The sequence below is a fragment of the Chrysochloris asiatica genome, unplaced genomic scaffold, assembly GCF_000296735.1.
Source record: "Chrysochloris asiatica unplaced genomic scaffold, ChrAsi1.0 scaffold00025, whole genome shotgun sequence".
Taxonomy (NCBI): Eukaryota; Metazoa; Chordata; class Mammalia; order Afrosoricida; family Chrysochloridae; genus Chrysochloris; species Chrysochloris asiatica.
Window position 1 is genome coordinate 12226409 of NW_006408543.1, and position 14362 is coordinate 12240770.

The 14362-nt window shown below is 42.1% G+C and overlaps 1 pseudogene; it reads left to right on the forward strand.

The window, feature by feature from the left end:
* The first annotated feature begins 8688 nt into the window (after window positions 1–8688).
* On the forward strand, window positions 8689–9128 carry LOC102828106 (annotated as a pseudogene).
* Window positions 9129–14362: the final 5234 nt, after the last annotated feature.

The following is a 14362-nucleotide window of genomic DNA, read 5'->3' on the forward strand; positions in this document are numbered from 1 at the left end:
ACATTCTAGCAGTACTTGATCCAAGACAAATTTGTTTGTTTTTCTGGCAGTCCCTGGCTTTTTATATTTTTAATATTCTTCTCCAACATTATCATTCAAATGCATCAATTCTTGTACAGTCTTCCTTATTCATTGTGCAACTTTCACATGCATAGGAGGCAATTGAAAATACCATAGCTTGAGTTAGGCACACCTCAGTCTTCAAACTGATATCTTTGCTCTTGAATACTTTAAAGAGGTCTTGTGCAGTAGATTTGCTTAATATAGTTGTGTAAATATAGATGTAATGAGAAAGAGGGGCGGGTTTTACAGAACCGAGTCATGTGATTGTGGTGCCACAAGTCCAAACTCTGTAGAGCAGCCAGCAGACTGGACATTCAGGATGTGATGCTACATTCCAGAGGCAGGACTCTGTCTGCTCTGGAAAATCTCAGTGTTTGCTCTTAAAGTTGTCAATTTTTGTCCTTAAGACCCCATTGATAAGGGTCATCTCCTTCCCTTAGAGTCAACTGGTTGTAGATGTGAGTTACATCACAGTCACCCCTAGATTAGCACATCTTTGGGCCACTGTCCATTGGTACCTGATTATTTCACCTTGAGCCTGAACTCAACATCAGCAAGGTAAACCCATTTGAGAAAAAGAAATGGAAACGAATCTCTGTCAACCACTCCTGAATGTTACCCTTGAAAACTCAAGGTGACTTGTTCAAGGTCTTCACTGAAGGAGTTTGTTAGGGCTAGAATCATATCCTCAAAGACACATGCTGAAATCCTAACTCTGTAAACAGACTTGTTGGGAAACAGAGTCTTAGAAGATGTCATCAGTTAACATGAGGTCATAGTAGGGTAGGTCTTGATGCAATAAGAGTGGTGCCCTATAGGACTTTAGGTGAAATCCTGAGCCCCATCCAGAACCTTCTGAGGTGGGACAGTCCCACTAGAAACGACAAGAAGACCAGCCTGGAGCAGATAGAGCAACAGAAGATACTTCTTAAAAGAAAGATCAGAAGGAAAATTCCAAAACAACAATGATAGTCTGATTAGCTACTACAAGAACAAGTAAGTTGTTTTCCAGGGAGACATCAAGGCAAGCAATTAAGTTCCTTCAAGGCAAATCCTCTTCCAAGACTAAAACTCAAAAGGAACGTGTGAGAAGGACCACATTGGTCTACTGGTGAGTGAAAGAGGGGGAAAGGCAGCAATGAAGATATGGGCTGAGTTCAACCATGTTCCATAAATTCTTGTTGACCTGGAGATGAGAGAGAGAAGAGGAAGAGCTGGTTGGTCCAAATTGTGGTGAGACCTAGGGATACCTGAGCCCATGGGCAAGGACATAGCCACAGAGGGCTAGAGCTGAGAGTGAAGCAACCATGCAGCTACTATGAAGAGGAGATGCACAAGAACACTCATACTTGCAGATAGTACCCACTTGACCTGGCTTTGATGGCTTGATGGTCAGGACTCAACTACAGGAAGATAAAGAAACAATTTTTGGTAAAGGAAACAAGTGTAAATTGCTATGATTTGATTAACTTAATCTATGCTTATGGGTGTTGTTGTTGTTGTTATGTGCCGGGGAGTCAGTTCCAACTCATAGCGACCCTGTACAGGGTTTCTGAGGCTGTAAATCTTTACAGGAGCAGAACGCCTAATCTTTCTCCCACAGAACAGCTGGTAGTTTCAAACTGCTGACCTTGCGGTTCACAGCCTGATTCGTAACCACTACGCTACCAGAGCTCCATGGATGTAGCAGCTCAAAATAACAACTGAAAGGGAAGGAGTCTTCACATCAAGTATCAATGCTATCCCCTCTGTACATAGGGTAGATAGGGATGAGCAATTTAGACATTGGCTACCTAAAATGAAGGGGTGGTAAAGTCATGAAGTGACTGGCTTACAAGGTTTCAAGAGGGAGTTTAAGAGTGTGTGGTGGTGGTGGTGGGGGCGCTAGTGTTCCCACTGAATAGTTTTCATCTAGTCTAGATGGGTCTGGTATAAGGAGATGAGGATACAATTCTATGATTCAATAGTGAATAAGTGTTACCATGACTAATTGTGACAGTCACAACTATAAAGTTAGAAGTTTTGTAACAAAAATGAGGGGAACAGTTAATTTTACAGTCCAGGAACAGAGGACTCAAGGACTATCAAAGGAGAAGAGCATGAGCTGAATATGGGACCCTATTCAGAGAGGCAGCGATGCCAGAGATGGAGGCAGAGATGAAGATATGGAGAGAGGGAGCAGCTGAGGACTCTAGACTCTTGGAAAGAGAAAGACTCAGTGCTGATGGCCAGGAGGCAGACTTACAGAATGTGCCCTTTGATTGTTTACATGATTGTATATTCCTGAGTGTTTTTGTGTGCATCCCTCTCCCTCCACAAAAGTGGTACCCTATAAAAGAAGAGACACAGAGGAAAACCAGTCATGCGATAGTGGAGTTAGGCTGCAGCTGCAAGCCAAGGGATGTTTGGAGCCACCAGAAATGGAGAGAGACAAGAAAGGATCCTCCCCACAGCCCTCAGAGGGAGCATGGCTCTGTTAATACATAGATTTAGACTATGTATTAACCCCCAGAACTATGAGACAATGCAGGCATGCCACTAACACCACCATGCAGTCAGTGCTGACTCAGAGCAAGGGGCATGCCTCGGGGACATTGGAGGTGTGCTTCCAGACCACCTCAGTCACTTATTTCCCAGTGCATAGAAAAGTTATGTTTACACTATATTGTTGGACGTTAAATGTGCAATACCAAGATGAAGAAGTTTGAAATATTGTAAGAATGGGCAAAATGTGACACAGTGGCTGCCTGCTGTTTGAGAAATTGGTGCCAGTAGACTTGCTCGATGCAGGGTGACCACAGATCTTGTTTGTAAAAAATGTGCTATCTGCCTAGTGCAATAAAGTGAAGCACCGTAAAACGGAGTCTGCCTGCCAATGTGGTTGTCTTTTCTGGCAGCCCTTGGAGACTCTGACAGTCAGTAGCAGAGACCTGGTCTCCTGTCTTCAGAACAGTGTGACATGAGGCATTCATCCATTCAAACAAGTGTTGAGTGATGGAGCACTTTCTCTGTCCTGGGTGCTGCTGGATGCCACATGGTAAGGGAAAACCACAGACTTCCCCATCAGTTCAGGCACTGCCTCGCCCATCAGTGCTGCCTCGGGCAATTCATCTGTCTGTGAGCATCAGTTTTCTCATCTGTAAAGTGGGGTGCGACAGGGGCGGGGGGTGGGTATTGAGTACCAAACTCATGACATTAGTTTGAGGATAAACAGAATTACATGTAATGTGCTTGTCCTGTTATTGCTGTTAGCTGCTCATTGAGGCAATTCTGGCTTCTGGTGATCCCCTGTGTGCAGAACACGGTTTTCAAACAGTTCTCCAGGATTGCCTTCTGCAATTCAAATTGACCATCTTCTGGTGAGTCCTTGAGCACTTATCCGTTTGCTCCACCCACCTCCTAACAGGTGCTAAAGCAGGCTTCCAACCTAGAACGCTCTATAAGACATCTCACTTGTATACATTTTTGTAGCTACTCACCTGAGCTCTCAGGGAGATCCCAGGTTCTAGGGGACTTAATTGCTTCCCTCTGATAAATATCACGGGTCACAAAAGCTGACAGCAGCGTGTTTGACATTTTGAGGTGCAGCATCTCCTTCAGGAAGCCCCGTTCCATGTGCTGTGAGGAGGGAGTCCAGCCCATGCTGTTGGAGGAAGGACTGAGCCTCTTGTGACAGCAGTGAGGACATGGTGACTGATAAGAGCCTGCCACTCTTCATCCGCCACCATGCTCAAGTATCAGAGCACTCGGCTGAAAATGCCAACCAGCTCCTCCTCCAGAATCCATCAAAGGCCATGGGGCTTAGGGAATAAACAGAAGAGATGCTGAAACAATTGCAAACGTAGTCATGAAGGGCATGAACTGGGCTCTGGACAATTTCACTTCAACCTCCCTCTTCTCCCCTTTCCTTCCACCCACCCATGTCTTGGATCTACCCTTCCAAACCTCAGGTGTGTGCACCACTGGACAGGTACAGGCTGCCCTCTGGGGCTATGGTGTCTATAGATTGGGAATAGGAAAACATCTGGGCTTTGGAGGAAAGTTAAACTACATGAGAATATTTAGTTCTTTGTATCAGAAGAATAGTGTGGCTGGTTGTTTTATTGTTGGTTGCTGTAGAGTTGACCCCTGACTCATGCAATCCCCATGTATTACAAAGCGAAACTGCTCTAAGGGTTTATTTCTCAGGGTTGGTGTTGAGAATATAAGCAGTTACATCTATGCTAATTCAACCGTGTCTGCATTTGCCATTCAGTGACGGAGCTAACGTTCTTCGAGTTATGCAACCATTGTCACCCTCCTGAGTTGTTCCTCCCCTCCTCACTGACCCTCATAGTGACCCTGCAGAGGATTTCCAAAAAGCAGCTGGTGAGCTTGAACCACTGACCTTGCAGTTCAAATGACTTTGCGATCTGACACATTAGCCCACAGTGCCAACCCAGGACTCCATCTAGTCTTTGTTATGTTATGTTCCGTGGAGTCGGTTCTGACTCATAGTGACCCTGTACAGAGTTTCTGAGGCTGCAAATCTTTACGGGAGCAGAAAGCCTCATCTTTCTCCTGCAGAACAGCTGGTAGTTTCAGACTGCTGACCCTGAGGTTCGCAGCCCGATTTGTAACCACTATGCTACCAGAGCTCCTTATCTAGACTTTAGGATGGCTTTTATTAATTTGATCCCATGTAGATATTTCTTAAAAGAGTGTAATGTTCAAGGCTCCATAGATTTTCTAGGCTCCAAGCTTTATAGAAGCAGATGGCCACAACTTGTTTCTTCTGCAGAGCCTCTGGGTGCATCCAAACTACCAACCTTGGAGTTAGCACTCAATCACAAATCACGCACACTCCCCAGCCTCTTTTGGTAGTAATGTGTGTGTGTGTGTGTGTGTGTGTGTGTGTGTGTGAGATATGGAGCCATGATGGTGCAGTGAGTTAAGCACTGGACTGCTAAATGCTAGGCCACCAGTTCAAACCCACCAGTTCTTTTTGATGATGAATGTGGCACTATTCCTCTTCAATTTTTTGTTTCTGGCTTCATAAACCATGTGATTGTCTGATTCAAAACAGCCAACATGAGTCCATTCAGCTCATAATGCCTAGGATATCGATCTTTATGTGTTCCATTTAGTTTTTCACAACTTCCAATTTTCCTAGATTCATACTTCATACATCCCATGATCCAATTATTAATGGAGGTTTGCAGCTGTTTCTCCTCATTTTGAGTTGTTCCCCATCAACAAATGAAGGTCCCAAAAGTTTTGCTCCATTTACAGCATCCTGGTCAACTCTGCTTTGAGAAAACAGCTCTTCTCCTGCCGTATTCTGAGTGCCTTCCAACCTGAGGGGCTCAACTTCAGCTACTCTATCTGACAATGTTCTACTGTTATTCATAAGATTTTCAGTGACTAAACTTTCAGAAATAGTCCACCTTTCCTTCTTCCTAGTCTGTCTTAGTCTGGATACTCAGCTGAATCCTGTCCACCATGGGTGACTTGCTGGTATTTAAAATGTCAATGAAATAGTTTCCGGCATCATAGCAACATGCAAGCCACCACATTAAAACAAACTGACAGATGAGTGGTGGATTATACATACATACATACATATATATGTGTATATATATATATATATATATATATAGGAGCTCTGGTAGCGTAGTGGTTACAAATCGGGCTGCGAACCTTAAGGTCAGTGGTTCGAAACTACCAGCCGCTCCGTGGGAGAAAGATGAGGCTTTCTACTCCCGTAAGGATTTACACCCTCGGAAACCCTGTACAGGGTCGCTATGAGTCGGAATCGACTCAACAGCACTTAACAACAACAACAACAACAATAGTGCTATGGGTTAATGCGCCATACTGCAAACCAGTTTGAACTGCAAGGTCGACAGTTCAAGCTCACCAAGTGCTCCTTGGAAACCCTATACAGGGTTGCTATGGGTCAAAACTGACTCAATGGCACTTAACAACAACAACAACAACTATATATATATAATTATTACATGTTTCATCAGAATCGACTCGACAGCATTTAACAGCAGAAATATATAGATATCATTTACATGTTTACATTGTAATATTTACACATATATATACACAAATCAGAGGGAGCTTCAAATGTACAAAGTACGAAATTAAATGATAATGGAATATTTACATCAACTTTGTGAAGCCCCCTCATATAATTTTCCTATTGAAAGGCAGTGTTATTGTTGTTAAGTGCCATCGAGTTGGTGCCAACCCATAGCAACCCTAGGTAGGGTTTCCAAGGAGTGACTGGTGGGTTTGAACTGCTGAGTTGTGGCTAGAAGAAGTCCAGTGCTTATCCTACAGTGTCACACCAGAATTTCTTACTTAAACCTGTTGTTGTTGTTAAGTGCTGTTGAGTTGATTCCGACCCATAGCAACCCTGTATAGGGTTTCCAAAGAGCAGCTGGTGAACTTGAACCGCCGATCTTGCAATTCAAACGGCTTTGCAGTCTGGTGCATTAGCCCACAGTGTCACACCAGGACTCCTATGATCTGATTATTAGCTTGTTTTGTACAAAAGTCTACTTGTAATTTAACTTCCCATTCCTCTCTCCTGTATCTCAGGTCTTGATAATCTGCCTGTTGTAGATAATCCATTTAAGTTAGATCATACAAGATTTTTCCATTTATGTTTGGCTTGCTCCCCTTAACATAACATTTTCAAGGTTCATCCGTGTGGTGGCATGTATCCAAACTTTATTTCTCTTTATAGCTAAATAATGCTCTACGGTGTGTCTGTACATTTTATTTTATCCATTTATCAGTTGGTTGTTTCCACCTTTAGGCTATTGTGAATAATGCTACAAAGAACACTGGGGTACATATGTGTCAGTTGCATCTGGGTGTATACCTAGGCGTGAAACTGCTGCATAATAATTCTATGTGGGTTTTTTTTTTTTTTTTTATGAAAACTGTGACAGCATTATTGCATATTTCCACCAACAATGTGTAAGTGCTCCAACTTCTGCACATCCTTGCCAACACTTACTTTCTTTAAATATATAAGTTTGAGGAATTCCTAGTTGACACAAGTGTTTAGCTGTTAATCAAAAGATTGGCAATTTGAATTCACCAACAGGCACATCAGAAGAAAGTCCTGGCAACCTACTTCTATAAGCTCACAGCCATTGAACACCTTATGGAGCAGAGTTCGAGTTGGAGTCAACTCGATGACAATTGGTGTTTTGCGGTTTTGGTTTAGTGGCTATGAGGTAGTATCTTAGTGTTGTTTTGATTTGCATTTACCTAATGACTAATGTTGTTGTTGTTAAGTGCCATCAAGTTGGTTCCAACTCATAATGACCCTGGATAGGGTTTTTGAGGAGCGTCTGGTGAACTTGAATAGCCGGCCTTGCAGTTCAAACGACATTGCAGTCCAGCGCATTAACCCACAGCGCCACATCAGGACTCGAGGCTAAATGCTAGACTCACCCGGGAAACCATAAAAAATACCATTGCCCAGGTTGCATCTCTAACTATACAATTTAATGGGCATGGAGTGGGGCCTGAGCATTATTTGTTTGTGTATTTTTAAAAACCTGCCCAAGTGATTGCAATCTGTGGTTAGAGTTAAGAATCCTGACGCTGAATCTGCCTATTTTCTGCTGGAATCCTGGTGGTGCACAGTAGGATCAGTACTGGACCACTAACCACAAGGTCAGTGGTTCAAGCCCACCAGTCGTTCCTTGGAAACCTATACAGAGTAGTTATGAGTCAGGATCCACTTGATGGCATTTAATAACAACTTCCTGGAAGTTTTTAGCATGGGGCCCAATTTTTTTTTTTTTTTTTAATTGCCTTAGGAAACTCTGGGCAGTGTGGAGAATGGGCATCGGGACAGGTTTAAGACTGGGTTCTGGAGACTGGTTAGAACCTTTCTACTCTTAAGTCTACTCTAATTAGAACATACTTTAAGCATTGACCCTCCTTGTTACAAAGGCAGAGTCTCAGGACACTTCACAGGCTTGATGGATGAATGAGAATCTACATTCTAACAAGGTCCTAGGTGATGTGTACATGCATGGCAGGTTGAGAAGGGCTGGGCTAGACAATAACCCACGGGTCCATGCTGGAGATGATAATGGTCCTATGCAAGTCAGGCTAATGTTGTGCTCGCTAGGTGCCAATGAGTCGGTTCCTACTCATAGCGACGTCATACACGATAGTCTTACACCATCCTCAGTTTTATTCCGTTTGAGCCTGTTGTTGCTCCCACTGTGTCAATCCATCTTCTTGGGGGTGGGTCTTCCTCTTTGTTACTGACCCATCACTTTCCAAAGCATGATGTCCTTCTCCAGAGACTGGTCCCTCCAAGCCACATGCCCAAAATATGAGAGGTGAAGTCATACTATTCTCGCATTTGAGTATTCTAGCTGTACTTCTAAAACAGATTCGTTTGCTCTTCTGGCAGTCCGTTGCACTTTTATTAAAATATTAAAACTATTCTTTTCCCAACACCATAATTCAGGTGTGTAGATTTTTCTATAGTCTTCCTTATTCCTTGTCCAGCTGTTACATGCATATGAGGCAATTGAAAATACCATGGCTTGAGTCATCTCTCAGTAATGAGTTCGGTGGCACATGCCATCCTGAGCGGAAATGACTTGTGCCACTGTGGGGTCCCCTGCGGATCAGGACAGGTTCATTTGTATCAATCCTGCTTATTTAAATAATAAGAAGATCACCTTGGAGGGGAGGCACAACACCCCCCCCCCATAAGGTGTTGTTCCTAAGTGCCAAGTGCCATGGACTCATAGTGACCCTGCATAGGGTTTCCAAACAGTGGCTGGTGAATTTGAACCTCTGATCTTGCTGTTCAAACCGACCTTGGCCCCATAAATAAGGCTGTTGAAACTCTTACAACTACAGAGATTCAAGATGTATGTTTAGCAGTTGGATATAATGCATTTCTTGAGAAAAATCAAATGTACTCCAGAAAATGGAATCGTGATGTTCAGTACTGGACGGAGTCCAAGTCCAGCTCGAATAGGAAGAGAGCTGCCTCCGTCTTGTACAGCTTCTATCACATAAGTCAGTAATGTATGCAGCGGAAATGAAACCTACACTAAAACCGAGGACACAAAAACCAGGTGGGGGTGACCAAAGTCTTTAGCAAGGAGAGGGAAGTAAGAAAGGAAAGGAGAAGAAGAAGTGACCTGCTGTAAGAATCAAAACACATGAATGGAGGCCTCCACTTCCTAGCTGAGAGAAATAGAGAAGTTTTTTGTTTGCATCTGTAACTATGAACTTTTGTGTCTCCCTGCTTCACCATCCAAGCTGACAATGAAATAAATTAGCATCAGCGTTTGCATCTCGCTTTTATACAGCATAAAAGAAACAAATTGCCTTCCAGTGCTTTTGTGGCTGAGAAAGGCATATTTTTAAATGGACAATGGACTGCACCGTGCATTACTTGAAACCCTGTATCTGTTTATCCTCTGTGGAAGCCTATGTTTGAAATCAATTTAATAGCATTTGAACTATATAATTTGTTCATCTTTTAAGTTAATGAAATGAAATAGAAACTGACTTTTAAAAAAAAGAAAAGAAAATACCATGGCTTGAGTCAGGTGCACCTAAATCCTCAAAGTGGCATTTTGCTCTGTAACACTTTAAAGAGGTCTTTGGCAGCAGATTTGCCTAATGCAGTGTGTCTTTTGATTTCTTGACTGCTGCTTCAGTGAGCATTGGTTGTGGATCCAAGCAAAACGAAGTCTTTGACAACTTCAATCTCTTCTCCGTTTACTGTGATATAATGATAATGATGGTCATTGATATTATTTACTGGTCCAGTGGTGAGGATTGTTTTTCATTAATTTACATTGAGGGGCAACCCACACTAAAGGCGGCAATCTTTGAACTTAAAGGCTAAGTATTTCAAGTCCTCTTCGCTTCCAGAAAGCATGGTGTGTCATCGGTATATTGAAGGTTATCAACATGTCTTCCTCCAATCCTGACGTCACATTCTTCTACATATAATCCAGCTTCTTGGATTATTGGCTCAGCATACAGAGTGAATAAATTTAGTGAAAGGATATAACCCTTCCTGAAAGAGCACACCTCTCCTGGTTTTAAACCATCCAATATCCCTTTGTTTTTCTAAACTGCCTCTTGGTCTATGTACAAGTTCTTCATAAGCACAATAAAGTGTTCAGGAATTTCCATTCTTCACAATGTTAGTCATAGTTGGTTTGGATGCACACAGTTGAATGCTTTTGCATAGTCAATAAAGCACAAATAAATACTTTTCTGGTACTCTCTGCTTATAGCTAGGATCTATCTAATGTCAGCAGTGATATCCTTTGTTTCACGTCCTCTTCAGAATCTGGCTTGAATTTCTGGCAGCTCCCTCTCAATGTACTGCTGCAGCCATTTTTTAATGATCTTCAGCAAAATTTTACTTGCATGTGATATTAATGATATTGTTTGACCAGCCAATAAGGATTTACAAAAGGAGGAGACAGATATGAAAGGCCTGAAGAGATTGTAACGGAGTTAAGAGGGAAAATGCATTCATTTCTTAGAATCACCATAGCAAAGTATTGTATCACCAAGTAGCTGGCTTCAACAACAAAAATGTATTGTCTCACGCAGTCCAAATTCAGGGTGTTAACAGGGTCACGTTCTCTCTCCAAACTCTCTAGCAGAGGACCCTTTCTTGTTTCCCAAGCTTCTGGTCCTCCCAGGTATTTCTTGACTTGCAGCTCCAACATACCTCCATTGTCACAGGGCCACGTTCCCTCTGTGGTTGTGTTTGTCCCTTCTTATTACAACATCACTCATATTGGATATAAGGAGTCCTAGTAGCACACTAGTTAAGTAATCAGCTGCTAACTAAATGGTTGGTAGTTCAAACCCACCCAGAGACTCCTCAGGGGACAGATCTGGCAGTATGAAGTCATAAATATTGCAGCCTAGGAAACCCAATGCAGAATTCTACTCTGCTACATGGGGTCACTAAGTGTCAGAATCAGCTTGATGGCACCCAACAACAAATATGTTGGACTAGGATCTACCCTATCCCACTATGACTTCATTTAAACTGGACTGATAACAGCTTCAAAAATTTCCAAACAAGGTCAATTTCAACACGTTTTGTTTTTTGTTTGTTTGTGTGTTTTTTGTTTTTTTGTTTTTTGCGGGAACACAATTCAATTAATAACTGAGGAGTTGAGAGCATCTCTTACTGAGATCTGAGGAGAATGATGGTATCTCCACCAGCAGTTTTTTTAAAGAAAGTCTGACAGATTATGTTCTTTATTCATTTATTTATTTTGCACAGCACTTTACACTGACTCCTATTTTGCAATTCTTGCATATCACTTAGCGAGTGATAATGACCTCCAGGTCCACACCTTGGTATAGTTAGAAAATAGATAGTTTGGGTTTTTTTATTCCAAATTTCACCTTGTGAGATGGGCTTGGAGAAGTTAAGAGTTCCTCACAGTTGCATGCTTCGGAATTGGCAGAATGAAGCCCAAATGTGGGTATGCTGAATTTAGATTCTGTGCTCTTCTCAAAGCCAGCGTGTTGTTTGTTTTCCTGGTTTGTGTCTTGATCATCTCTGAAGTGATTTGCCGTGTACTACATCGGTGTTCCGCTAAGCCATCCTCCTGGGATGCTTTGAGAACGTCTATTTTGGTACGCAGGCATCAGGTCAAAGATAACTAACCATGGTGACTCTTGGTGTTGGATTTTAGCTAAAGCACAGCTATCCCATGAGTTCTGTCATTGGTTCTGATGAGATCAATAATTGTAAGAATTCTGTTTAAAATAATAAAATTATATTAAGATAATAAAAGCAGTTGATCTTAATAAAAGGCATGGCTTCTGGTAAAGGCTGCTGTTGTGACAGTAGAGATAGGATGCCTGGGTCCAAAGTATGCCTTTGTCATCTACCTTGTGTAATATGGGTGAGTCATTTTTTCTCTCTGGATTTTGGTTTTCTCACCTATGAAATATGGGTGTACACCAGTCAATACCCTCATATGCATGTGCAAATTGAAGAGTGAATAAGGAAGACCACGGAAGAATTGATGCATTGAGTTACAATGTTGGAGACGAATATGAAAAGTTCCAATGAATAGCCAGAAGCACAAATTAATCTGTGCTGGAAGAAGTACAGCCAGAAGGATCCTTAGAATCCAAGAGAGACAGACTTCGCCTCTCACAAGTCAGACACATTGTCAGGAGGGACCAGTAACTGGAGAAAGACATCATGCTTAGTAAAGTAGAGAGCAGCAAAAAAAGAGGAAGACCCCCAAAATGAGATGGATTGGCATAGTGGCAGCAGCAATGGGCTCAAGTGTAACAATGTTTGTGAGGTGGCACAGGACCAGGCAATGTTTCATTCTGTTGTGCATAACGTCACTATGAGTTGGAACCAACTCAATGGCACCTAACCACAACAACTCAAATGACTAGTTGTTGATTGTAAACAAATGACTTTCTTTTTTTAAACACATATTTTAAGGAGTATAATTCAAAGAACATTGTATAGGAGGTAAAATATGTACACCAAACAAAGGCGTATGTGGAGGTTAAAATACAATAATAAGTGCCCAACAAGAGATCAACACATTTGAGAATACTAAAGGGCACCATGAAGAATATATTAGATACCAACAGGCAATGATGGGGCTGGGCCAAGGAAAAGTGCAACTCTGCTCATTCATTCATTGCCTGGCACTAAGCATCTACAATGTGGTGAGGGCACAAAGACTAATGAGGCATCACGTCTGGCCTTTAAGGAGCCCCAAGTCTGTCTTAGGAGACAGAACTTTTGAAAGATAAGCACAATCAAATTAAGTAAGAGCTAAATCTTCTCTCTTTTTTAAATGATTTTTTAAAGTTTTTATTGTGAATTGAGTGAAAGTTTACAGGGCAGATCATCAGTTTTACATTCAACAGATCATACACCTTGTTTCATTACAATGATTATAATCTCCTCCATGTATCATCAGATAACAGTATTTCTATTATACAGTATAACACTCAGACATATATAATAATTTAGTAAGGGCTAAATACTCTTGGTGGACAGAAAAGACAGGCAAAGTAAAAGGTTGAATTTCATCTACTATTGGAGAATTTGTAGGAGGTGCCACATGAAGAAGAAGGCATAACATTCTAAGAGAGGAAACAGCACAGATAACGGCAGAGCGGTATGAAAGGGTTGTTGTTATTGTTGAGTGGCGTTGAGTCAGTTCTGACTCATAGCGACCCTGTATAGGGTTTCCTAAGAGCAGCTGGTTTCCTATGACAGGGTGGTAGTGGTTGTGATTGTTATGTGCTGTGGAGTTGGTTCCGACTCATAGCAATTCTGTGTAGGGTTTCCAAGGCTGTAAATCTTTATGGGAGCAGAAAGTCTCATCTTTCTCCTATGGAACAGCTGGTAGTTTCAAACTGCTGACCTTGAGGTGAGCAGCCCGACTCATAATCACTACACTACTGTAGGACCCAGGAAACAAATAGTGAGAGATTCACTGAGGACAGAGCCCAGAAAACCAATCATGGACAGCTGGAGCGAGATGAACGTCTTATGATTCTTAAAGCTCCCCAATTCCATGTGTACCACTCATCTCCCCAAGAGTGCATTGACAACACAGTGTTGGAAGTTGAGGAGAGATGCGGCTGGTGAGACAGGGAGGTACCCTATTCTTAGGAATTTTGTAAGTCACAGAAGGAGTTTGAGCTTTGTCAAGAGCATTCAATCCCTAGAATTGTGTCTTGAAAAGTTCACTCTACACAGAAGAGAAGATGTGTTAAAACAGGATGAGAAAAACATAAGGAAGTATGCCTAGCAAACTGAAAAAATCCATGAGAGACATTAAAACAGCTGAACCAGTGTCTCTGGAACGAAGAGGCAAGACAGGCGGTGACTAACCTTTCAGAACCACGGACAGTTCCATTTGTTCGGTTCTCCTTTAGCAGGGAGTAATTGGCGCTGTGGGTCACTGAGCTGGACTGCAAGGTCGGTTTGAACCACAAAGTCAGTGGTTCAAGCTCACCAGCTACTCTTAGGAAACCCTGTACAGGGCCGTTAGGAGTAGGAACTGACTCGATGGCACTCAACAACAACAACAGTAACAACAACAATTTATAAATATTTTACTCAATTAGTATTTTTTAAAGCCACCATTTACTGAGTACCAGTAGTGTCTTATGATCCTAACTAATAACAACTGTGCATTGCAATGGCTATTGGCTTCATACTGAGTCTCACAGAGGTTGAATCACTTAACTAGAGTTACACAGTAAAGCAACACAGCCA